We start from the raw sequence: 27,082 nt of genomic DNA on the forward strand, positions 1-27,082 counted from the left end.
TCTGCATAATATTCTTTTGTTGTATATTTTAATAATACAAAATTTTTTTTCAAATATACTCAACAATTTCAGGTACTATTTATGTGCTCATACTTCCTTATTCAACAGCACCTGTCCCATATAGAAAACTGCTTCTTGAACATACTCAATTTAGAAGCACCAGAGCAATCAAAACTGAAAATATACAAACTGAATCCATTATTTTGTTCCCAGGTCTCTGTCCCTGTATCCACCTGTCTCTGTCTCCCTGTCTCTCTCTCTCACATTTCCAATCTCAGCACCTACAACCATAATCCATAGTCTTAGAAGCTAGCACCCTGGGCCATAATATAATAGTTGATTCCTCTTATCAGCCTCTATCTGTAATTCACATGAAATCGATTCCCCTTTTCAACATACCAGAATTACATTTATTTCCCTTCATTCCCACCAGCATCTCCTCTACCAAGCCTCTGTTATTTCAAACCCAGATTACTGAACAGTTGCCTAGCAAGCTTTTCTTTCTCCACCATTGCTCAAACATTGCTCTACACTGCACCCAAAACGATGTCCATAAAACAGAAATCTGATGTGGTCGTTCACTTGCTTCATTCCCTCTGGTGGTACCCCACTAATGTTTAGGATAATGTCAGAGTCCCTACATGCTCCCTTTGTATGTGCCTCATTAACCTCCTCACCATCATCTCTCCTCTGCATGCCTCATCCAGCCCTGGGTAATTTTTGCTACAGCTCGACTGAACTGCTTTCAGTTCTTCTATTGAACTATGCTTCTTCATAAATGCTTGCAGCGTCCACCAAACATCCCCTTCCTTCAGACTGAACATTCACCCTTAGTTTAGACATTGTTATGTCCTTTAAGTAGCCCTCTCTAGCATACCCCAAGTATAGGCTCAGGGACTCTGCCAGGAATAGTATCCTGTACCCTCATAGAGTGGGTCAAACAGCACGTTGACAAAATTCATGTTCACTAAGAACTTCAGCATTGACCTTATTTGGAAATAGGATCTTTACAGATGTAATCAGAGATAAAATCGTTCTGGCTTTAGGCTGGACCCTAAATCCAATGACTGGTACATTTATAAGAAGAGGAGAGGAGAGGACACACCCAGAGACACACAGCGAGGAAGGCCATGTGAAGAAAATGGAGCTAGAATTTATTTACGCTGCCACCGAGTCCAGGAACACCAGGAGCTGTCAGAAGCTAGAAGAAACAAAGAAGGATCCTCCTCTAGATTCTTTGAAGGGAATGTGACCCTCCTGACACCTTGATCTCACACTTCTAGTCTCTAGAATTTTCGTTGTTTTAAGCTGCCCAGTTTGTGGTTCTTTGTTACAGTAGCCCTAGGAAACTCATCCACCTCTTACCTTAAAATTATTGCAATATATGAATTGTTTTCTTTCAATTCTCTCCAGACCCTAAACTCCATGCAAAGCAAGGACTAACTGTTCCACAGTTTCATGTTCACTGCTAAGTACAGCAACTGACATATGACAGGCAATTAATAAATATATGCATAAAAGAAAGAATAAATTTCTCATAATAGTAGATATCTACTAAAACCTGAGTAACACTATTATTTAATCCAAGTTTAATTTTCCTTGCAAAATCTTTATTATTTGAGATATTATTGCCATTGGAGTTTGCTGGCTTTCAAATGCCAGCTCTGAAGAAGGGTTTTAGCAAACATCTATTGCTTTTACTGCCCCATATCTCTTCCCCCATCCTGGTCTCAAAACTTTCAAGTTCCTTTTGGGAACCCATCCTCTCCATGAGTACACAGTCTCCAGAGAATTGTTAATCAAGTGCCCCGCTTGCTGGCAGAGGGCAAATAATTCAAACTCAGCCATGCAGACTCCCTTTGTGAATGTGGGAGGGACAGCACTGCAACACAGGATTGGTCCAGAATTAGCTGCAGGGCAGTCCCCTTCAGTCTCCCCCAACTTCCTGCTTTCTAGGCCCACGGAGCAGTTGTGACTCCTCTCTGTCCTGAAAACAGTTTTGGCTGATTACCTTCTGATTCTCCAGACTAACTCCTATTCTCTCAGCAGACTGCCTTTTTTGCTTAAGGTAGCCAGAACTGGTCTCTGTTACTTGCAATCTAAGAACAGTAATTGCCAGAGAGAGACTCTTCAAATGTAGATGTGATTACACGGAGTACCGGTTGCTTGTGTAGATCGGTGTTCTTTCACAAACGGTCGGTCACCTGATCAAAAAGGTTCCAGTCTAGATTGTTGAGCCACCTAACTGATGAACCATGCAATCTACAATTCGGGATTTGCCAATTTCCTTCTCTGATAGAGCCATTTCCATTTCTTCATGCATTGCACGTATTAATGTAAATCCTATTCTTCTCCCTTACTTATCTATCTTTAGGGCTATCTTTAGGATTAAAAATTATCCTTTTAAAAATTTTTCTTATTTTTCACTAACTAGATTTTCTCAATGTAAATCATGCTCTAAAAAGCAAATTAAGGGACGCCTTGATGGCTCATTCGGTTGAGCATCTGCCTTCGGCTCGGGTCATGATCCCAGGGTCCTGGGATCGAGTTCCGCATCGGGCTCCCTGCTCCGTGGGGAGCCTGCTTCTCCCTCTGCCTCTGTCAATCTCTCTGTCTCTCATGAATAAATAAATAAAATCTTTAAAAAAAAAAAAGGAAGCAAATTAAAACATTTCATAAAAAACGTTACCTCTAAACAAAGGCTTTGGTATAATATATGATACCCTTAAAACAGGAATTATTAGTTTACATTAAAAGGCCCATAGTTGGGCGCCTGGGTGGCTCAGTTGGTTAAGTGACTGCCTTCGGCTCAGGTCATGATCCCAGGGTCCTGGGATCGAGTCCCACATCGGGCTCCCGGCTCAGCGGGAAGCCTGCTTCTCCCTCTCCCACTCCCCCTGCTTGTGTTCCTGCTCTCGCTGTCTCTGTCTCTGTCAAATAAATAAATAAAATCTTTAAAAAAAAAAAAAAAAAAAAGGCCCATAGTTCACCACTTTGCAACATAGAGACCAAGATATTTGACAAAGAACCACTTTGCTAGGTTGCACTATTTCATTCAAATAGCAGTTAATTTATAAAGAAGTCATTCATTACAATTACATATTACATAAATGTACAGGACATTTATTCCTTTAAATCTCTTCATTAAATGAAAAGTAATGTTATTATATGGATAAAGATTAATCTGAACATCATTAATTACTGGAGAAGTATCATTTACATATACAGATATACTGAACATAAATTTTAAATGTACAGCCAAAGGTCAGTGGCAGCAAAACGGTTTTCTTCAATTTCTTCAATGGCTTAAAGGTTATTTTCTTTTGTATTTAAATTCTGATAAAGCATAATTCATCTCCTGAATAGAATTTGAATTAGCTCTCCACTGAAGGATCTCCCTCGAGACTCTCTTCAGACAAGAGTGCTTTAGTCTTATTACAACAGAAAGGGGCAGGAGAATTATACTTCTAGTTCTTTTCCGCTATTTTCTTAACATTGCATTACATTTCTGTCATCTTTATTCTACTCCTCACTATCTTGAATGACTACATTCTATTCCTCACTCTTTCTGCCTAATAGATTGTAATGTCCATGAGGATGTATCTTTTAATACTCCTAAAAGCTTAAAACCACATTCTACTCACAGTTGAATCTAAACTTCATTTATGATCTCAAAAACGAAACTTTCCCTTTCCGTCACACATTCTTGACTTTCTACTTCTGCACATTTACACTTAACAGGCATTTGCCCTCACCTACTCCTAAATTTCCCAGTCTTGCCTCATGATGAGTCCATCATTTCCTTTTCTCTTTTACTGTTTCCATCTTAGGCTAATTGGTAAAGTTAGCCATTTTATTGATGTTAGGCCTCTTCTGTCTTCAACTCTCTTTCTTCTGTAACATTAGTTTACACAGCTGAAAACCTATTCTGTCCTGGTCATGGTATTAGACATTCTGCTCGTTGTAAAAACAAGCAAAACCTGTTTGATTACTGGAGAAAGAGAACCTCAGACAAAGGCAAGCACAAATGAAAGAACACAATATATTTGGACAATTTTATATAATTTTATTGATCTACATTAAGGAATGATTAAAGATGAAGCTTAAATTTTATAAAGTCAAGATCCAGATGGCAAGGGTCTTCTCTTTCCTGAGAATGTTACGTAAAGGGAGTGGCATAATCCTATTTGGGTTTTCAAAAGCCTCTTTGCCGGGAAAGGTTTGAAGGGGAAAAACTCAGAACAGTTTGACAGCTTAGCAGCTATCTGGCTAGTTTGAAGAAATAATAGAAACCAGTAATCAGTAAAAGAGAGATTGCAAAGAGAGATAAGTGAGAAAATTTTAAGGAGTACAGTGAAAAAGACTGGTTAATCAACTACAGGTTATAGGTATTAATAAAAAAAAGAATTCAAGTTTAAGTTTCCCAATCTGACTATCCAAATGGATAGTAATTCTAACCAGAGAGGTAGGATACTTTAAAGAATGTGAGACAATTATAATCTCTGACCTACTGAGTTGGGTCCATCGACATAGATATACCAAACAAATGGAGGTGTCTAGAAATCTGATAGAATAGGCAGCCTCTAAGAGGGCTTCCAATAATCTCTGCCTCTTGATATTGATGCCCTTTTGTGATTCCCTGCCCTTGAATGTGGGCTGGACCTATGACTCACTTCTACAATACTGAAGAGGGCAGAAGTGGTGGTATATTCATTTCCTGTGGCTGTCATAACAAATAACCACAAACTGGATGACTTAAAACAACAGAAATGTATTTTGTCATAGTTTTGGAGGTCAGAACTGAAATCAAGGTGTCAGGAAGGCTACACTGCTTCTAAAGGCTCATAGAGAGATTTCGTTCCTTGCCTCTTCCAGGTTCTGCTGGCTCCAGTGGTCCTTGATGTGTGGTGGCATCACACGAGTCCTTCTGCCTTCACACAGGGTCTTCTCCTCTCATAAGGACACAAGTCATTAGATTATTAAGGCTCCTCTAGGTAATCCAGGGTGTTTGCACCCAAGATCCTTAGTCGAATTACATCTTCAAAGGCACTTTCCAAATGTTACATTCACAAGTACCACAGGTTAGGACTGGAACATATTTCTGGGGGCCATCACTCAACTCACTGCACATGGAATGACACTTCCTACATTTGGTTGTAAAGGAATGTTGTTTCCGTAGGCGTGCTCACTTTTGCTCCCTCTTGGACTGCTTGTCCCAGAGAAAACTAGCTTCCATATGGTGAGGCAGCCCTACAGAGAGAGGCCTCCCCATGGCTGAGCCTGGAAGTGGACTCTTCAGCCCCAGGTGAGCTCTGAAATGACTGTAGCTCCAGCTGACAGCATGACTGCAGCATCACGAGACCAGAGCCAGAGGCACTGCTAAACTGTGTCCAGAAACCGTAAGATAATACACAAGCACTGTTCTAAGCTGCTAAGTTTTAGAAGTGATTTACCATACAGCAATAGAAAACTAATATGGAGCTCACAAAAATGTCAAGGCTAGGTCAAAAAGAATTAAGACAAGCTATGGGAATGATTCAGTTTAGCATTTAAGAAATATTTATAGAGTATCCTCTATAAAACTAACATTGTGGTGGGTTTTATATAGATCTAAGTTTGTATCTGTAATGATAAATGATGAGCCAATCCTCAAGAATCTTAGAGTCTCAGGGAACGATAGACAAGACCACATGCACGGTACGACAGAGGAATGTAAACTGGGTTAAGGTACATAGCACATAGAAGAAGGATCTGGTCCAGGTCAGAGAAGACTTCCTGGAGAAGGTGAATTCTTAGTTTCCACAAACTGACCTACCTATAACTATATATTATCAAAGTTCCCTTCCTTTCAACAATGCAAAATTTAAAATACCTCTAAGTAATAAGAACACTTTTCCTGTCCATTACACTAAGACTCCTATAATAAATTTATCTAAGCTTTTAGGGCAAGAACATATATCCACTTCTGCTGTGCTGAAAAGGCTAAGGCTAAATTAAATATACAGTGATTATTAAGTTCATGTTTTGTTTGGTGTAACTTGTTTTCACCCTTATTGTACTTTTACTTTCATTTTAAGGAAACTCAAATCACTTTTAATAATAAATAAATGAATCCTCAATTATATAAGGAATTGCAATGAAAGCGATAAAACACAGTGAGAGACTCTGGCAGAAAAATCCTCAGTGTTCAAAACCAAACTTATAATTTTACCAACAAAAAAAATCTCCCTTTTGCACTATTCTCCCCATTTTTGTTAATTCCATCAACATACCCCTCTTGCCTAATGTAAAAGACCCTCCCCTTAACCTCCCAGCACTTATACCACTGCCTTAGTTTTTTTTTTTCTAGTCAGATGTTTGCTTCCTTTTTTTTAAGTTTATTTTATTATGTTAATCACCATACATCATTAGTTTTGATGTAGTGTTCCATGATTCACTGTTTGCATATAACACCCAGTGCTCCATTCAGTACGTGCCCTCTTTAATACCCATCACTGGGCTAACCCATCCCTCCACCCCCTTCCCCTCCAACACCCTCAGTTTGTTTCTCAGAGTCCATAGTCTCTCATGGTTCATTTCCCCCTCCGATTTCCCCCCCTTTCATTTTTCCCTTCCTACTATCTTTTTTTTTTAACATATAATGTATTATTTGTTTCAGAGGTACAGGTCTGTGATTCATCAGTCTTACACAATTCATAGCGCTCACCATAGCCCATACCCTCCCCAGTGTCCATCACCCAGCCACCCCATCCCTCCCACCCCCCACCCCTCCAGCAACCCTCATTTTGTTTCCTGAGATTAAGAATTCCTCATATCAGTGAGGTCATATGATACATGTCTTTCTCTGATTGACTTATTTCACTCAGCATAATACCCTCCAGTTCCATCCACGTCATTGCAAATGGCAAGATTTCATTTTCTTGATGGCTGCATAATATTCCATTGTGTAGATATACCACATCTTCTTTATCCATTCATCTGTCGATGGACATCTTGGCTCTTTCCACAGTTTGGCTATTGTGGACATTGCTGCTATAAACATCGGGGTGCATGTACCCCTTTGGATCACTACATTTGTATCTTTGGGGTAAATACCCCAATTGCTGGGTCGTAGGATAGCTCTATTTTCAACTTTTTGAGGAACCTCCATACTGTTTTCCAGAGTGGCTGCACCAGCTTGCATTCCCACCAACAGTGTAGGAGGGCTCCCCTTTCTCCGCATCCTCGCCAACATCTGTTGTTTCCTAACTTGTTAATTTTAGCCATTCTGACTGGTGTGAGGTGGTATCTCATTGAGGTTTTGATTTGGATTTCCCTGATGCCGAGCGATGTTGAGCACTTTTTCATGTGTCTGTTGGCCATTTGGATGTCTTCCTTGGAAAAATGTCTGTTCATGTCTTCTGCCCTTTTCTTGATTGTATTATTTGTTCTTTGGGTGTTGAGTCTGATAAGTTCTTTATAGATTTTAGATACTAGCCCTTTATCTGATAAGTCACTTGCAGATCTTTTCCCATTCTGTCAGTTGTCCTTTGGTTTTGTTGACTGTTTCCTTTGCTGTGCAAAAGCTTTTTATCTTGATGAAGTCCCAATAGTTCATTTTTGCCCTTGCTTCGCTTGCCTTTGGTGATGTTTCTAGGAAGAAGTTGCTGTGGCTGAGGTCGAAGAGGTTGCTGCCTGTGTTCTCCTCTAGGATTTTGATGGATTCCTGTCTCACACTGAGGTCTTTCAACCATTTTGAGTCTATTTTGGGGTGTACTGTAAGGAAATGGTCCAGTTTCATTCTTCTGCATGTGGCTGTCCAATTTTCCCAACACCATTTGTTGAAGAGACTGTCTTTTTTCCACTGGATATTCTTTGCTGCTTTGTCGAAGATTAGTTGAACACAGAGTTGAGGGTCCTATTCTGGGCTCTCTATTCTGTTCCATTGATCTATGTGTCTGTTTTTGTGCCAGGACCATACTGTCTTGATGATGACAGCTTTGGAATAGAGCTTGAAGTCCGCAATTGTGATGCCACCAGCTTTGCTTTTCTTTTTCAACATTCCTCTGGCTATTCGGGGTCTTTTCTGGTTCCATACAAATTTTAGGATTATTTGTTCCATTTCTTTGAAAAAAGTGGATGGTATTTTGATAGGGATTGCATTAAATGTGTAGACTGCTCTAGGTAGCACTGACATCTTCACAATATTTGTTCTTCCAATCCGTGAGCATGGAACGTTTTTCCATTTCTTTGTGTCTTCCTCAATTTCTTTCATGAGTATTCTGAGTACAGATCCTTTGTCTCTTTGGTTAGATTTATTCCTAGGTATCACTTGGTTTTGGGTGCAATTGTAAATGGGATCGACTCTTTAATTTCTCTTTCTTCTGTCTTGTTGTTGGTGTATAGGAATGCCACTGATTTCTGTGCATTGATTTTATATCCTGCCACTTTCCTGAATTCCTATATGAGTTCTAACAGTTTTGGGGTGGAGTCTTTTGGGTTTTCCACATAAAGTATCATATCATCTGCAAAGAGTGAGAGTTTCACTGCCTTGGTTTTTATTTACATTATTCTCACCCTAGATAAAATTTCCACTGCTTCTTGTTTGAATTCTTCCAATGTTTAGAAACACTGCTTCCTCGGTAACCTTGATCAGACTTGATGTCTTTGAGAAAACCTCACCAGTTGATAATCTAGTACCTGCATCTCTACATAATTAGTTACCAACTAGTCTATCTAAAAACGTGAATAATTGGAAGTGCCTGAGTGGCTCAGTTGGTTAAGCATCTGCCTTTGGCTCAGGTCATTATCTCAGGGTCCTGGGATCGAGCTAGGCCTCCTAGGGCTCCCTGCTCAGTGGAGAGTGTACTTCTCCCTCTGCCCCTCCCCCCTCAAATAAATAATTGAAATCTTTTTTAATAATGTGATTCTATTGTTACACTATTTATTTGTTGGTCATGCATGTCTCATCCCCCACACTACAACCTCCTCAGGAATAAAGATTATGTCTTCAACTTTTTTTCTACAGTTTCTCAAGTTCTTCAAGTACCTGACAAACAGCAAGTGTTTAACAAATGCTGATGAAAATGAAAGGAAAAGTCTACAAATCATTCTCCCTTCCTTTGGGTTTGCTCTCCCTTCCTTAGTCTAACACACGTATCACTTCTATATTAAGCTTCTTAGAGGACTTCATGGACCATCTCATTCCCCTGCAATTGTTCCTTCAATGTGTAATGATGAAATATAAATGCCTAAGTAGAGAAATCCAAATACAGAACATATTTCCCATCACTTTGCTATATCTACCTTATCCTTCCTATTTCCTGAATACCCCCCTTTCTTTCTCAGCTGTGTATCTTTGCTCCAACTTTGCCCTCCATTTAAATGTTCACCCATCAAAGTTCTACCTACTCTAAAAAGCACAACTCAACTGGGCTCTCATTTGTGAAGTGTTCTTGGCACCTAGCACATTCTACTTTTACCTAAGGAACTGAAATAGTTTCTTACCTTGCCACATTTTATTGAAAATTGAAAGAGGTAAGAAAATACTTCTATACCTTCCTGTCCTTAATGTCTACCATCACCACCACCATCAATAATAATCAAATAATCATAGCGCTTAGGCTATGTATGATATAGTACGATATCTTAGTACGATAAGGCTTAGTACGATAATAAATTTTCACTAAATACTAATTGAATAAAATATATTTGTTACCACTTATAAATAATGTATTTTTAGACAGTGCAGAAAGATTATACATATGTAATATTTACTTTTCTTATACACTTGGTTATGTAAGGGATATATTGGCCGAATATATGTGAGTAGAGAGTGCTACTGCTTACAAGTAAAATTTAGAATACTGACTTAATTTTGAATTTTTTCTTCAACACAAACTAGGTTTTGTTTGGGAATTTCTTTGAATGAAAATATTTTAAGTCATGGATCAATAAACATTTTCAAAAATGGTAACAAAAACTGTAACTCATTACTACTTTCTGGAGGTAAATTCAGAAATAATAAAAAGCCTTTGAAATATTATAGCCATTGAGCCAGTGATGCTACTTTTAGTAACTCTCCCAATGCAAAATGAGTGACGTACATACCAATCTATCTATAAAGATATTGTCTGAATAATAAACACAATCTAAAAAATATTTTAAAATTATTTATGTTTATATTAACAAAAAAATATGAGACATTAATTCATGTTCTCAGAACAAAATAGATGTGACAAAAATAATAAAGAAATTCAGCAAACAATACATATCCTAACTTTGTTTAAAGGGGAAAACCAACAAAACATTAAGTGATATAGAACAAAATGGTAACAGAAGTTTTTTGTTTTTATTTATTTATTTATTTTTTAAGTAGGCTCCATGCCCAGTGTGAAGCCCAACTCGGGCCTTGAACTCACGACCCTGAGATCCAGACCTCAGCCGAGATCAAGAGTTGGACACTTAACCGACTGAGCCACACAAGCATCTCAAGAAGTTATTTTTAGAAAAACAGGCTCATTTGTGATTTTAACTTTATTTTGCTTTAATGTATTTTACCATATTCTGCAATAAAACTATGTTTTTAAGTATTTGGTACAAAATAAAAACATTGTTTACAGTTTCAAATCTTTTTTCAAAATGGTGGTAAGTATATAAACAATCACAAATTCTTACCTGGGAGTGCTCGAATACAGTTGAAAGAATATGCAGACGCTTGACTTTGAATAGTTTCAATCACACAGTTGCCATTTGAGTTCCTCAATCACTTCCTCTCCTATACCAGAAGGAATCACATATAACTAAAAATAAAATTAAAATTGGACTGAGTAGAATTAACCAATAATTACATTTATGTGTATTTTAATTCAGAGCTTACGGTACATATTCTAAAATTCTAAGTATGTTTCTTGTGAAAGTTCAAGAAAATTACCTAATAAAAAAAGTGGTAAAGCGTGTTAATTTTTTGGAAAAGATAAAATAACAGATTGCTAAATAAGATCAAATACCAAAATTGCTAGATAGTAAGTTAAGTGTTTTAACTCATGGCTATCTTACTATGAAAGCACAGTGATGGCTGGTTGATAATACACCCCTTCCCCCTACAGCTAGCCCCTGCTATCTCCTCCAGTCAGCAGCTAATTAAACCAACCAAGTGCATACTCCGTCCCTGATTAAGAAGATGAAACAGAATTTTAGAAAGCACTGATCTATTTTAACTTTCATTCCACTTCCACTGCTAAGGAGAAAGCATTTAGGTAACTTATCCTTCTATTCATTCTCATGCTATATGTGGCTGATTAAGATTTTTACATTTTTTATTCCAGCAGACGAAAGGAAAAAGCCTTTCCAGATGCAACACAAATTATGCCTTCCCTTAATTTGGTCACTTCAAATGTACCTCTGATATAAATTTCAAATACTAGCAAAAATATTCACAGTATAGTATCTCTTCTTGTCAAAATAGCTGTTTTTTCTGTTTTGTTTTGGCAAAAATACAAAAATGTATCTCACTCTTTTGTTCTGCTTCCCTCCATAACTTTAATATAGACTGTTGGTAAAGCCAGATCTATATTTTTGACTTTCTCAAATTATAGACTAAAAGCAGATCTCAAATATTTTATTTCTGCCTCTTTGTGTCTTAGCCATGTGAATATTCTGAACACTACCTTTTTTCCTCTTAGCTACAATTTTCTTCAGAAGTCTATTTTTTCATGCTATTCCAGTTCATTTTCTAACAGAACTTTAGAAAGAAAAGAAAGGATCTTCGTTTAGGTGGCCCCAGAGGCAAAGTCTGACATAATAATTCAAGTAAATAAGTTTGTTTGGGAGACACTAAAGGAAAGGGTTTACAGACAGATCATCAACAACATCTACCACAACAGACAATGACTCTAAAATTTGAATTAAAATATGAGCATGGTTCATTGTAAGGCCATATATGGGTATTTTATAATTTTAGTGAAAAAAAGTTTATCTACCCAGTGATGCCTATTATTTATTAAATCACATGGTACTCTTTTAGCGTTTACTCAATCTTAGGGTATATATATGATACAATTCATTTTCTCGTTCCTCAAAATGTAAAGGCTCCATTACCACATACCTCCAGCTTTAGAATTCAAACATGACACAGCTAAAAGGTAACCGTGAAACTATGTCATGATTTCCAAAGTGACTAATTAGATCATTTTTCTGTTTTGTCTTAGGGAGAAGGGAGAAAAGGAGAGACAAAATTAGTTCTTTTTTAACATAATGATAATTTCTCTATTTTGTGCAAATATTGGTCTTATGAAAATAAATAAGAAAGAAATCCCCTAAGATAACATAAGTAACAAGACTATTCCAAAAAAATCCCATTCCAAAATGTTATAGGAAAGTAAATATTTTCCTTAAAGTGGTTAATCCAATTTAACATCCCCACAGTTTGTATTTCTATCTCAGACTGACTGAAATCCAGTCTTACTGAGAAAATGTTTTCAGCCTAGAATATATCATACAATGTGACAGAATAAAGAAGAGCACGAAAATATCCACATTAAAAAACAAGAATGAACTTGTGCCTACTTCTATCTTTCTTCTTGCAAGAAAATGACATATACTCTGAAGTGGACTGTCCCATGTCTGATATGATTAAATTTGTGCAGATAAAGAGCATTTTCAAATATTCTTGCAAAAAATGAGATGTGCTTATGGGTTGTTCTTTTGATTATATTTTTATTTTAAAATATAAAATCTTGTTTCCAACTTGATTCTTAAAATTTTAGTATGAACATAATACACTCAATTTCATCTTATTTTGCCACCATTTATTATATATTAATATGAAATTTGAAGATGTGTATGAAATTAAGTGATGCCAGTCATTTCTTTACCAGAACCTTCATTTTTCCCAACAGTGTTAGTTTAAGAAACTAACATGATTAACATTGCAATATGACTACATGCTTCAATCTGTTAATGCAACATGGTATCTTTAAGTATTTCATACACAGTAAAACCAACTAAAACAAACAAGCCAGGCTAAGACATATTTCTTCTTGTCATGAAATGAAATAGAAACCAGCATTATCATGATCTTAAAACTTTCTCAAAATCATTTTGCTACTTATTTTTCTTTTTATAGCTAGCCCCAAGAACTTAGCAATATCCCAAACTAATTTACAAAATGTTGCAAAAGAAAGTTTTCCTAGATACTCATCTTTTATTCTCTCTGGGCAACTAAATTCAAAATATACAAAAGCAGATCTTTGGCCTGTGATTTTCTTTTTCCTTTTTTTTTCTTTGTCCTGTGATTTTAATTAAGTAAATACTGTAATTTTCATTCTAAGTATTCAAGCAGAAACCTGGCATTATAATCCCTCATTTTCTTTACCCATTATCATAAAGTTAAATCAGAATAAATTCTATTCTACTTAATACAAGAGACGCCCATTTTGTTTCTTCTCCCAGTTTACATCCTCACCAACCTATTAGCAGTCGGCCATGAGCTGACTAACAACTAAGCTGGTCATATCACCCTCTGGACAAAGTCCAAATGACTTAGCATGCGTTAGCATCTTAGTCCAGATGCCTTAGAATCTCTTCTTAATGATGTCTTCTCAAATGCTTTCACTCTAATGCCCCAGGGAAAAGGGTATAAACTGTCACAGTGGCTGGGCGCAATCACTTCCTGTTCATTTTAGTCTTCTCACCAAGGCAGTGGCATACATACATTCATAACTATACCCCTATGCTCTAAGGAATGGAAAGCTGGAAAATTAATTTAGTTCATCAGACAAATATTCATTGAGCATGTACTGAATACCCAATTGTATCAGTCATTAGGGAGAAGAAATAAGTCCACGGCCACCTTTGCATTCGTCAATTGATAAGGATGATGTTAACGGCAAGGTCAAGTGCAGAAGAAACATAGAAATGTTTAGGAAAGTCCCGCTAGAAAAGATGGAATCTGTGAACCTTCAGTTTAGAAGTCATCCGATGAAGAAACTGGGAAAGGCCACAGTTGGCGAGGGAACATCATAAGCAAAGGCACAGGAATAAGAAACAACATGCCACCTTCAAGGATAGGCAAGCAGTTAGGTATATAGGATTTGAAAAGAGAATGTTTACAGAATGGTTTAGAAGAGTTTTTAGCAGTAAGGTAAGGCCATATCGGAAAGGTTCTTGAACGCCATGCCATGAAATTTGGATTTTACCCTAAAGATGGTAGGAGTATGATAAAACAGGAAAGTGGAGCAAGAAGATATGTATTTTAGGAAGATCATGTGTCAAATGTGGCTCTCAGGAGATCATGAAAGAGAGAAGGTGAGATAAGCAAACTGCTCCTTAGAAATCTATGTATATTTGTTAAATGGTAATGCAAAATAGAAATAGACTGTAGGCATTCATATTTGTAAGATGTAAACCTGGAATGGTGCTTGGGATTTAATTCATGTAGGAACAGAGCAAGACCAAGACAACTCTGGCCCCGGGCTTTCCTATTCTCAGAGATGTCAGTCTGGACCAAGAACTCCTACCATCTGTTGTCATTCAATGTGCATGTTAAGTTCCCTTTCCTCAGCTCTCATTATGGAAAGAAAAAAGTGACAGAGGATGACACATGACAAACTATTTCAGAATTAATAACAATTTTAAATTCGCCAATTTAAAAACAAATTCAACCTAGTTCTTTCCTCTGAATTTGACATGAAACTTTTAGAGGTGCTTTCAAGCTGTCACCAGCAGGAAATTCTCCTAATTAGAAGAAGTTGGAGAACAATTATCAAGTCATTCACCCTTTCTGGTGAAATCGGTGGGAAACACAAGTCACTTTCTGTGAAACTTTTGGTTATTATATTTTTCAGCCTAAGTAGGTTAAGGTAGAGCCTTTGTTCTTTTTTAACATTAACTCTTCACAAACTCTGGTCTCTCAAATATTAAGAACCCTTTATGTAAAAAACACAGCCCAGGCAATCAATCAATCAATCAATAACACAGCCCAGGCAATGAGATGGATCCGAAATGCTGACAACAGGACACAGGTTAAAAATTCATGACTTGAGTTAATGAATGATGTAGGGCAGAGTGAAATTCATAGTATGGTAGAGAAACTTTTAATGCAATAGGAATTCGAAGAATAAACTAAATCTGACTAGGGAAAGGGATGGAAATCTTAGCAATGTTTGGAGGAATGAGGAAAAAAGAAGAGCAAGAGAGCAACAGGAGACAAAGCTATTCTCCCTGAGTCAGTCATCAAAAGTTCTGGGATTTACTCTGTTTGAGCCAGGAAGGTGACATGCACATCCCCAACCAATCACTGGGAGTGCAGAGTCAATGAGTCGCTCTGGCCAACCAGGGTGCATTCCTGGAGAGACAGATATGGTCAGTTCTCCTAAATCACATGGCTACTACACAGGATAAAGGTGATTCCCCCAAGGAAATCTAACTTATTATGAATACAGTGGTAGGGAAATTAACAAATAAACACTAACTCTACATCATATGAATTTAGAAAGAAAGACATGAGACATTCCATACACAGCAGTACTCACTGTGCCTGGCACATAAAAATAGGACTCAGTAATTCACAATCATTTTATCACTTCTGCTATCGTTCCATACTTATATATTACAAAGAAAACTGCAATACACAGCACATAAATATTTGTGTTCGTCTCAAATTATTGCTTTATTAAGGCTTCCTAGAAATGAAATTACTAGTTCAAAAGTATTTGATCTTTCAGGTGTTTTCATACACATCACCAAGTTGTTTTCTAGAAAGATAAACTAACAAAGGCTTCCACCAACAGCAGATGATGATGCTAATTACAGCCATCCTTGCCAGCAACGATTTTTTTCTTAATCTTTGACAATTTGATTGTTCAAAAATTTGTCTTTTGCTAAAATGTGTATTTATTTAACTGCAAGTAAGGTACAACTTTTATGTACTTAATTTATTAAATACTTATTTTATAATTTTTATTTTCCTTTTGGTGTGCTGTATTTATATTTTAATGAGGTTTTCTGAGATTTTGAGCCAAATATATACCTCAAAGCCTTTGGATTTTTTATTCCCTCTGTCTTCATTGCTCTTCTCCCAAGTAACTACATTCACCACTCAGTTCCGTCATTAGATAAGGAAAGGTTGGTTTTCAGTTTCCCTTAATGTCAGTTATATATTTTACCTACAAAATAATGTAAGTTGTTAGTCCTTACTTTAAGATCTTAGCTATGAGCGAATACAAAGGCATTAAAGCAGCTAACTCATTATCAAAGGTGTCAAAGAATTTTATTTAATGGTTGTATCTACCTAATATATTTTATAAATTTAATTAGCTTTAATTTTTTAATTAATCATCTTATTTAGTTCTAATACTAGGATTATTTCTAAAACACTGCCAATATGGATTTCAACACCACGTTCTTTAAAAACAGAATTTTTTCCAAATAGTCTCCATATTTTAAGCTCCTTCCTTCTGTCCTTCCTTCTTCCCTCTTTTCTTCCTTACTTTCTCTGTACTCTTCTTTCCTTCCTACCTTTATCTCAGAAAACAAAATCATGAGTTACTATTCTTTACTATAGTATTTTAATATATCAAAACATACTCAGGAGACTAAAAAAAAAAATTATAAAACACCTATGCTAAAAGCCACCCTTAATTTTTGAAAATCTTTATTACTAAAAAAATTGTAAAACTATATAAATATATTTCAGTGTTTGTGGAAATGGAGCACCTCTTCAATAAACGCTCTTATAAAGCATTTTTGTAAATAGCCACACAACAGAGACTGCTGAAATGAAGGAAATCAAGAAACTGTGGTTGATTCCTTAATAAAAAATTGGGGCAGAAAATACTCATTAACTTGGGTTACATAAAAAGTCATTAGCTTAATTTTTCCAGTCCTGTGGAGTTTAATTTTATTCATGTTAATATCTATGAAGTATGTAATGTATTTAAAGGCAAATTTCAGTGAGCTATAATTCAGTGTTCCAATTTCCCACAGTTAAGGTGGAGGATGGGAAGGAGATTTTTATTCATCTTTGTCTCTAAATTAATTGCAGTAACACTATAATTGGATATAATTAAATTATATAAACACTGCTCAATAAAATCTAGAAAACCTTCTGTATCAATACAATTCAGCACATAAAAAGTATATAAATGCATCTACTATTAACTAATTATTATCTTATGGATGAGGAAATAGTCTTTTGAGGTGCTATCATCCATAAGTATTTTATATGCTGACTGGTTATGTTTCAAGGCCTTTCTTCAGCAATCAAACATTTTCAGTATCAAGATTTTGCAACCATTCTTTATGTTGATCTGCTATGAAATATTAGTGTACCATTTTAACCTGCTGTTCTTTTGCTCAATGGTATTTTCACCTTACAGCATACATTTCACTCTTCATTTAATTTAATATATACATACATTGCACTTTCCTGCCATCACGTTCCTGTGGGGGAAAAAAAAAACAAAAAGCAAACAAAAAAACCACATTCTCATAACTGCACCCTGGGTTTTCTTTGCAGACCTATACTCCTTCCCTTCTTCCTGGTAGTTATGTTTGACTGGGGGTGGCTCTAGTGCTAGTTCCAAGACTAGCCTGAGAGTACCAGGACCCTAGTCATAATTAGTTACTCAGGAATGGAAATGTGCCCTAAGTTAAAATAAGGAAAATCAAATCAGCACCTTTTTCTATAACTATATGGAAAGCAGCAATCCCTTTCCATATGAGTTGATTAAATTGAGGATTGAAAGACTGATGGCTGTTTTGTCCTCTCATTTCCTACCTTCAAAAGAAACCAAGTCAGGAAAAACAGAGCCATGAGAGAGAAACAACTGAATACCTGGATTCAGCCTTGCCTGAAGCATCACTCCAGAACTTTAAACTGTAATAACCAATATCTATTTTGTTTCGTTTAACTGAATTTTAATTGGTTTTCTGTCAAGTTCAAGCAAATGATCACTCTGGAATATATGCTATTTACTAATGTATAATATGTATTTTATTGAATTTTTTTTAAAGGCTTTATTTGTCAGAGAGAGACAGCATGAGCAGGGAGGAGGGGCAGAGGCAGAGGAAGAAGCAGCCTCCCCACTGAGCAGGGAGCCTGATGCAGGACTCGATCCCAGGACCCCACAATCATGACCTGAGCCAAAGGCAGATGCTTAACCTACTGAGCTATCCAGGTGTCCCTATTTTATTGAATTTTCATCTGACTTTCTCCAAATTGAGCTAACAGTATAAAATGGGCCAAATAATTGAAAGATACATTAAAAAAAGTGTTTTACAAAATTGTTATTCAGCTACTTTTTTGGTGTTTTGAAGGTATCTGCTGCTGTTAGAAGCTGAAAAGGACATGAAAGGTCAGATGAGTCTTTAGTAGGTTTTTAATAATTAAGAGGGCAGAGGGGCACCTGGATGGCTCAGTCCGTTAAATTAACAACTCTTGATTTCAGCTTGGATTGGAATCTCAGGGTCCTTAGATCAAACCCTGCCCAGAGGCTCTGTGTTCAGCGGGGAATCTGCTTAAGATTCTCTTTCCCTCTTCCTCTGCCCCTTTGCTCCTGTCCTCTCAAATAAATAAATAAATAAGATTTTATTTATTTATTTGAGAGAAAGAGCGAGAGAGAGCATGAGTGGAGGGGAGGGGCAGAGGGAGAGGGAGAAATAGGCTCTCCGTTGAGCCTGGAACCAATGCAGGGCTGGATCTGAGGACCCTGGGATCATGACCTGAGCCAAAGGCAGACGCCTACCCAACTGAGCCACCCAGACACCCCATAAATAATTTTTAAAAAATAATTAAGAGGGCAGAACTTACATAGTTTAAAATGTTTGCTTTTCTTTTTTGTTTTGTTTTTGTTTTTATTTTTGAAAACGTTTGTGTTTTCTTAAGAAATGATATAATATAGGGGTGCCTGGGTGGCTCAGCCAGTTAAGCATCTGCCTTCGGCTCAGGTCATGATCCCAGGGTCCTGGGATGGAGCCCCGTATCGGGCTCCCTGCTCAGTGTGGAGCCTGCTTCTGATTCTCCCTCTCCCTCTGCCCCTCCCCCGCTTGTGCTCGCTTGCTCTCTCTCTCAATCTCTCTCCCTCAAATAAATAAATAATATCTTAAAAAAAAATGATACAATACGGGCTTTCATGAACTTTAGACTGGAGCGTTATATCTTAACTTCAATTGAAGACAGCATAAATGTGATTGATTTAAATAACTGGTAAATAAACAGATTCAGGATGGATATGAACAACTTTATAAATCTAATATGCAATAGGTGATGTGGAGCGTTTATTAATTAAAAATTACACAAGATGAATAATCTCTCTTAATTCCTGATGAATTAATGTTATGTTTTACATAAACGCAAATAAAGACCTGATTGGAAGCTTAATAGAATTATTCCTACCTGATTCTACTCTAATAAGTTATTTTCATATTTCTTTGGAACTTTTCACAAAGACAACACCTAAGTAAACATTGTGCCTTACTAACTGGTCATAGAAGTTTCTAGGGCAATTATTTATGTTGACACCCAACCCTTTAATAGCTTTTCCCTATCTGATAAGGATTTGATATCTACTATGTAGTATCTGAATGGCCTATCAAAAATAAAGACTTGGAACTATCACTGTTTACAAAGCTGGAAAAATAAACCCAACTTTATTTTATAAGAGACTTAATAAGGATATATCAAATACCTGGGTTTATAATTTCACAATTTATTTTTGAAGACTCAGTGCACAAAATATCATAAGGCACCAAGAAGTTCTCCCCAAATAAATGTCAGCTATAAAGAAAGTTTAGCTTAGCAAATCTCATTTTCTTTTTTCTTAAATAGGTTCAAATGTAATATGCTATCTAAATAAGCATTGTTCTCCAAAGGTACCTGATCCTTCCCTAGAATTTTCTTCTCCATTTTCCCCCTCTTTTAGACTTCAGCTCCATCTCAAACAAAATTCAATAAACTATAATCACTGAAGAAAGAGGTCATAAACTGTAACTCTACGTTTGAGTCATGCCTTCCCCCAACTCCACAGGATAGAGTCTACGCTATCAAATGAATACATAAAATACTTATAATAAACAAGCATTATATTTACCCAAGCTAAGAACTTCTCTTCAGCCTCCTCTGTTACACATTTTCCTCGTCAATAGGGAATTATTTCTATCCAGACAAAACATCAAAGAGATCTCTAGTTTTTCAGTTATTCTTCAGTTACTTTGTGATAAATGAAGATGGTTCCTATCTTGCCTGTGAGCAAAGAAGATTGCAATCATCTCATTTGAACCTAATCTCCCCAAGTTCCAGAATCCAATGATATGGTTTAGCATAGATAGAGCAGGTCTTTTCTTTGTTCACAGATTTATCAAAAGAGTAAACGTGTGAAAATGTCATCATAATTAGGTCAAGTCTAATTTCATTTGACAAATATTTTACATATAAGGTAGGTCAAAGTAACCAACAGAGCACTTGCCACATGATGCTAATAATACCTATGCTTCCTCTCTCTTGGGGTATTTTCGAACGAGCTATCTATAAAAGCACTTTCAGAAATGTAAAGTACTATACAAATATGAGATCATGTTACTAGCCGAAAAGGATGCATTCCAGGAGAAGTTATAACTTGTGCTAAAAAAGTAAAATTTACAACCAAATTCCCCTTTTCCAACAAGTGATGTCAGAGTTCCACACTTGCAAGTAAAGTTTCTGCAAAGACATTTCATAAGAATTCAACACTGAGCCACAGAGAAAAGAAGATCATGTAATATACCAAGTATATCTGATTTCCGAGCTCTGAGTAGTCAGAAGAAGTAAATGACAAAAAGCAGTCTTCCAAACGCTCTAAATCTATTATTAAGTAGAAAGTACTAATGTTAGCCACAGTGGGTCCCTCCTCTGGAAAACTCCCCACTCGGTAACACTAGGCAAACCAGTTTTTAGCTCTTTGCTATGCATGAAAACACTTAAAATCAAATCAGTACAGTACATTCCTTCAGACTATGAAGACTTCATTTCATTCAGTTACTTAAGATCATATTACCAAGAGCACATCTCTGTTTTGCTATAACCATTTACAGCAAAAAAAGCAAAATGAAAGGAACAAAAGCCTTGCAACCTCATAGACTAAAGCAAAAGGAAACCATGACCTAGCTACCTGTGGGATGGACTCCCCTCTCTAAAATGTAACTGAAAGCTAGTGCACTAGTTTATAATAATCAGTGATATTATGAATATGCTCCTTCCTCATCTCTACCCAGTTTTACTCATCCAATGAACGCTAATGAACACCAGCTGTTTACTGGGGATAAAGATGAAGTCATGAAGCTTCTCATCTAGCAGAGGAGTCAGCATGCATACGAACTCTAACTTGCTGTTATAAACGCCAAAATAGATGTCATCCTATTAAGCACTTGCATCTAACTTAATTCTGAACATGTCTCAATGGTGATGAATGTGTAAGTTTAACTTTTCAAAATGTTTTCACGGTTATAATGACATCTTGTTTTTCAAAAACAGCCCTGTCCTCTATGTAGGGTCCTTCTTCTACCAAAAAAGAAAATCAATACTGAGAGATGAGTTACAAGCATCAGAGCCAAGATCACAACTCAGGAATTCTGACTCTTTTTATTTCCTTTTCACAACTAGACGATAACCCTCTAGTTTGCATGCTAAAATCCTGTGTACTATTTATCATCTTATTTCACTTTTTTTTTTCAAACTATGACTACTGATAATACTGTTAAAGAAAAATCCTCACCTATTATGGCTAAAGCAAGCTCATGTGAGAAAACTATTCTACGCTACAAATTTCTTACTGCCAAATGAAATAATGAAGTTTATTTTTTTTTCTATTAGTACCTGCCAAGAAAACCTACTACAGAAGAAAACAGACACAGTGTGAAGTCTGAAAAATAGATCAGATGCTTGTACACCAATGAAAATTGCTGCCTAATCAAGGAAACCATTCTATTCAACATACTTACATCTTGCCAGTTGAATTATAAGTACAGCAATCACAGGCTCACTGTATATGTGAGTTAGATAAAAACTGCATCACTTTCTTTGTGGCTGGTACATAGTAAATGCTCACGAGATATCTGGGAAGGAGTTGGTGGGGGATAGGCAAAGGAGAGCTAGAAGAGAGAAAACTCTTAATAGGTCATCAAGCTCCACCTTGCCAAAAATCAAACAAACAAAAACAACAATAATAAACCACACATACACACACACAGTTAAATACAAGCAGCACATACATTTAAAAGCAATAGGTCTCACATTTCAAAATCTCTAACTCTGCTTTTTTGTCAGTGTTTCCTGTAGTGTCTTTGAGTACCTACTTGGGGACTTTGCAGAGAAGTAACATATTCAAGACAGCAACAATACTCTGAGAAGCAATCTTTATCACTTTTTAAAACTGAAAGAGCCTTACATACTTATAGATGTCACCATTACCAAGTAAGTTTAACTCCTTGTATAAGTTATTTATATATTTTCGGGGCGCCTGGGTGGCTCAGTCGTTTAAGTGTCTGCCTTTGGCTCAGGTCGTGATCCCGGGGTCCTGGGATCGAGCCCCACATCGGGCTCCCTGCTCAGCGGGGAGTCTGCTTCTCTCTCCTCATCTCCCTCTGTGTATGTGCTCTCTCTCTCTAGTTCTCATTCTCTCTCAAATAAATAAATAAAATCTTTTTTAAAAAAGTTATTTATATATTTTCAAGCCCCACCTATAGATTAAAATAACCCATAAAGTAATAAATGAAAATTAAGTTGAAAGGAAAATCTGCGAAGTAAATGAGGGGGGTGACAAATAAAATATGCAATGAGATTTAAGGAAACTAAGTGAGGACAATTATTTCTCATTTGTTCAAGGCAAAAATATATGGAAGGCCAACTACGAGCAGCAGGGGGTCCTCCAACTGCTACACTCCTTGTGCCAAAGTAATTTCTCACTATACTCAAACTAGCCATCTATTGCTCCCCAAATGCCTGCTGTGCCTATAAATCCATCAATAAAGGTCTTGCCCTCATCCTCCTGCTGGAGGAATAACCTCCCTCAAGGCACTCAACATAACCTTTTCCCTCTGAGGAGACTGGCCTGAGGACCTGAGCTAAGACTAGATCATCTAAAGCTTAAGTGGGGACCTACTGCAAAAGCTCCACCTAAACAAAACAAGAGTGGATTACCCCAACCGAGAACATGCTCTACATTCTGAATCCTGACAGGGAAGACAATCAGACTATTTGTTTTGTTTTGTTTTGTTTTTTAAGATTTTATTTATTTATTCATGAGAGACAGAGAGAGAGAGGCAGAGGGAGAAGCAGGCTCCCAAGGAGCAGAGAGCCCAATGCGGGACTCGATCCCAGGACCCTGGGATCATGACCTGAGCTGAAGGCAGTCACTTAACCAACTGAGCCACCCAGGCGCCCAATCAGACTATTTGTAACTGGAGCAGAAAACAAGCCGCCTAGGGAGAAGATGCTTTACCGATGTTATCAGGCAGTAGAAGTCATAAAGAATAATGATTATGGGTGATCAGACACTGAGTCAGAAGAAGGTAAAGAAATATTACATAGAATAGAATACTGGTAGCGGCAGATAAAGCAAAGACAGGGAGCTACATCATCCCAATGGCAGAGAATCAACTCTGCCAAGTAGGGGGCAAGGAGGGAATCGGTTACTCCCATTTCTGAATTGCAGTCCATTTTCCCTGGGTTCCTTTAAAGGCTAGACGTGTGGCTGGGATTCCTGTCTTCTTCAGTACTTCACCTTACTGAGGTAACTCAAATGAGTCTTCCTCCCTGCATCCAAAGAACCTAACATCATCTCTTCTGTCAGGTCTCAACAGCCACCTATGTTACCAGTTTTAAAACTGCAAATGAATGAAACATCACATACAACACTGTAAAAATAATATTTTTTTACCCCAACAAATTAATACACTCTGAAAAAATCATACTAACCCAATGAAAAGAAAAGGAAATAAAGGCCACACAAATCTGTTAGGCATCTCAAGTCACTGAAAAAAGTGTCCCCTCCAAAAAATGCTCTTCATTTGTAGACCTCTGTTCCCCTACAGCTAATTCCAAAATAAAAACAAGAACAAACAAACCTATGCTATGATTGTTCTCTCTCTTCCTAAGAACAATAAAGCACACATAATTTATCTACAGCTTCTGTATTTTCTTTATTGTGCTTAAAACATTTTGCATGTGTTTTGGTTTTTTTTAACTTGAAGCTAAGTTAAATGTGTATTCGTAGACTCTATCAATAGAGCAGAAAAAATACACTTTTCAATTTTATGGATCCCTCAGCACCAAGAAAGCCCAGCCATTTTTCCTAGATTATTCTCAGTTATATATCAGATTTCACTTTCCTATATTATAAAATATTAGGTACAGAGTTTTTACCGTACTTACAAAATCACACCCTGTATTTGGGAGAAAGAAGAGTGAGAAAAGGGGAAAGAGAAGGTTGAAAGAGAAAAGAGAAAGGATGGCAAGGCGCAGCTACACTGAGAAGGAGAAAGGAGGAGGGGGGGACTGATAGTTACAGGTGCACCCATGGACATCACCACATCCTGATTCCTGGGCTTCACGCTGGATCCCCGCCCACCCTACAGCCAAAGCGCCTAGGTTTTTCCATTTTTCATTCAGCGATCTAGGTCACTCTTCTTACTGGCCTCCTCCCTCCTCAAGCCACTATTCTGGTAGAAGGATGTAGACGCTCACGTTTCTAACTGTGCATCCTTCTGTGGGCTTTGGTACGTACCCGTTACTATCTTGGTACCTGTTTCTGAGTTTCCAGGATAATAATGTACTTTTGTTATATTTTCTCTCCATAACTGAAACTTGACAAATAAATCCCACTCACTGGCATGGGTAGGCCCAGACTGCAAAAGAACACCTGTGAAAGCCCTAGGTGTCTACCTATTAAATGCCATCTGCTTCTCCATGGCTAGGCCATACCCACAAGCTAAAGCTCCCTGTTGCTTCATCCTGAATCCTGGAGCTAATGTATTTCCTCAGAAGCGCCTGAAGGTAGTCCAAAGTAACCTTGGACACTATGCTTCTGTCTACCCAGTAGAGCTCAACTGTCTGACCTACAGCTGAGGCAACTTCCCCGCACCTACCCTCTCCTCTATCTATCCTAGCCCATCCACGCAAACACGGACAAATGCTAACAGAAAAACTGGAAATACTGCTCCAGTAACCACAATCCATTCATGTAACCAATATATATTAAGTGTTAGGGATATGTCCAGACAGTAGTGATACAACAATAGACAAGTAGATTCTTCACCTTCAAGGAACTTGTGTTCTATTTATCTGCTCAAATAAACTAAAATTTCTAATTACATATAAAGGTAAAATCATTGTCCATTTGTTACTACAACAAATAAAAACATGTGATTTATTTTTATACTTCCTAGAGGTAGAACATTCAAATTAGTTGGGCTTCATTAGCACACAAACGCCGATGCTGAGTGCATAGTAGAATGAACCCAGTACTCTGACCATGCTACTTGGAAGTAAAATCTTTAGTGTCCACTGTGAATTCTCTCCATAGATATTTCTGTTCTAGTAAGTAACCCAGGTAGTCCTGGGGATCAGGAAGTGGTCAGTGGGCCCTTCTCAGTGGGTGCTAAGAAATCCAGTGTTCTCAGTGTCATCATGATTCCCTCCATGTAATAGAAATTTGAACCCCCACATGGAAAATCAACAAGGCTTTCCCTGGGATTTGCAAGCACTGAATCGCAAAAGGGATTCCTATTACTTGCGCACTGTGAGCAGGATGATTGGATAGGAAACAAGGATTTACTTATTTAACTATAGTAAATGATTTTTCCGAGCAACCTAGAGGGAGGTCAGCTAGTTCTAAATGAGACAGATGATAAAGTAGTAATAGCATACATTAAGCCCACTGCATGTAAATTGAAGATTTTAGTATACCTTTTGAAAAACTGCAATATTAGATTTGGTATGTTTAATAGGACACAATCTATAAAATTCAATAGAACACAAGCATATGAAGTATGACGAGCAAGTCAATGCCACTGGTCAGCACGTGAAAGTGTCACAAATTAGGCATGTCTAAATAAGCCCTTATCTTCATGACCGCCAAAGCTCTTCTGCTACCAAATTTCTCACCTAGGAAAATGCTAACAACTTTTCAACTTACATCACACTTCTTCCCTTTACTCAACTCTTTACACCCCGTCACCACATCTTGGGCATTTCCCTTTTAAAAGAGCTCTAGAATCTATTCCATCTTCTCCATCCCACTACCAGACACTAACAAACCTTGACCTTGACAACCAGACTAACTCTCCTTACTTACACTGTTTCTCCTACTCCTTGTTCTACCCTCTGGCAGCCGTAGTTCAGAAATGCTAATCTTGATTCTGCCACTCACCTGTTAACCATCTGTCAATGCTTCCTTGAAATTTTCAGGGTAAGTTTTATACTTAATTCAGTCCCTGCAAACACCCTAAACTCAACTCTAGGTCAACCATTTCTTGATGTGCATCCATTGCTTTTGATAGTTCCTGTCCACTGGACTCAATTCCCCAAGTGATCACAAAGTTACTGCACAGCACCTACAAATCCACAGTTCCTTGCGTATCTTTTACAGACTAGAAGTGTCACAGACAGAGACATATTATCATTGTTCAAAGGTACAACAATGAATGCTTGAAAGTACCAAAGGCAATTAAATGTTATTAATTCTGAATTCTTACAACAAAACTGATAAAAACAATGTTTTCTAGAAGAAAAAAGCAGGCAATATTAATAGAAAAGATTGAGAAATAGGAAGGAGATACTTTTTCAAAATGTAATGCTTCCACAGCTCCTGGGAAATTAAGAGTGGGAAGGGCTTGGGCACCTGGGTGGCTCAGTTGGTTAAGCGACTGCTTTCAGCTCAGGTCATGATCCCGGAGTCCTGGGATTGAGTCCCACATCGGGCTCCCGGCTCAGCGGGGAGCCTGCTTCTCCCTCTGACCCTCTCCCCTCTCATGCTGTTTCTCTCTCTCTCTCTCAAATAAATAAATAAATAAAATCTTTTTAAAAAATTTTAAAAAAGAGTGGGAAGGGCTTTCCAATAACTTAAGACAG

At 37.3% G+C, this 27,082-nt stretch overlaps 1 protein-coding gene across 8 annotated transcripts in view; it reads right to left on the reverse strand.

Moving 5' to 3' along the window:
• GULP1 (GULP PTB domain containing engulfment adaptor 1) overlaps positions 1-27,082 on the reverse strand; it is a 250,258-nt gene that overhangs the window by 158,070 nt on the left and 65,106 nt on the right. For 3 of the 8 annotated variants that reach the window (XM_035007561.1, XM_035007562.1, XM_035007563.1), the window contains exons 1-6: positions 21,955-22,387; positions 20,070-20,221; positions 17,311-17,421; positions 16,010-16,145; positions 12,086-12,183; positions 10,657-10,781 (exon numbers count right to left, since the gene is read on the reverse strand). The exons of 1 other annotated variant lie outside the window; for it this stretch is intronic. The gene's annotated coding sequence lies outside the window, so the exon portion shown is untranslated. Of the gene's footprint in view, positions 1-10,656; positions 10,782-12,085; positions 12,184-16,009; positions 16,146-17,310; positions 17,422-20,069; positions 20,222-21,954; positions 22,389-27,082 lie in introns of those variants that run through there. 4 more of the 8 variants (XM_035007566.1, XM_035007557.1, XM_035007558.1 and 1 more) reach the window with 4 other exon arrangements.

Source organism: Mirounga leonina, unplaced genomic scaffold (assembly GCF_011800145.1).
Source record: "Mirounga leonina isolate KUSES-001 unplaced genomic scaffold, KU_Mleo_1.0 Mir_151, whole genome shotgun sequence".
Lineage (NCBI taxonomy): Eukaryota > Metazoa > Chordata > Mammalia > Carnivora > Phocidae > Mirounga > Mirounga leonina.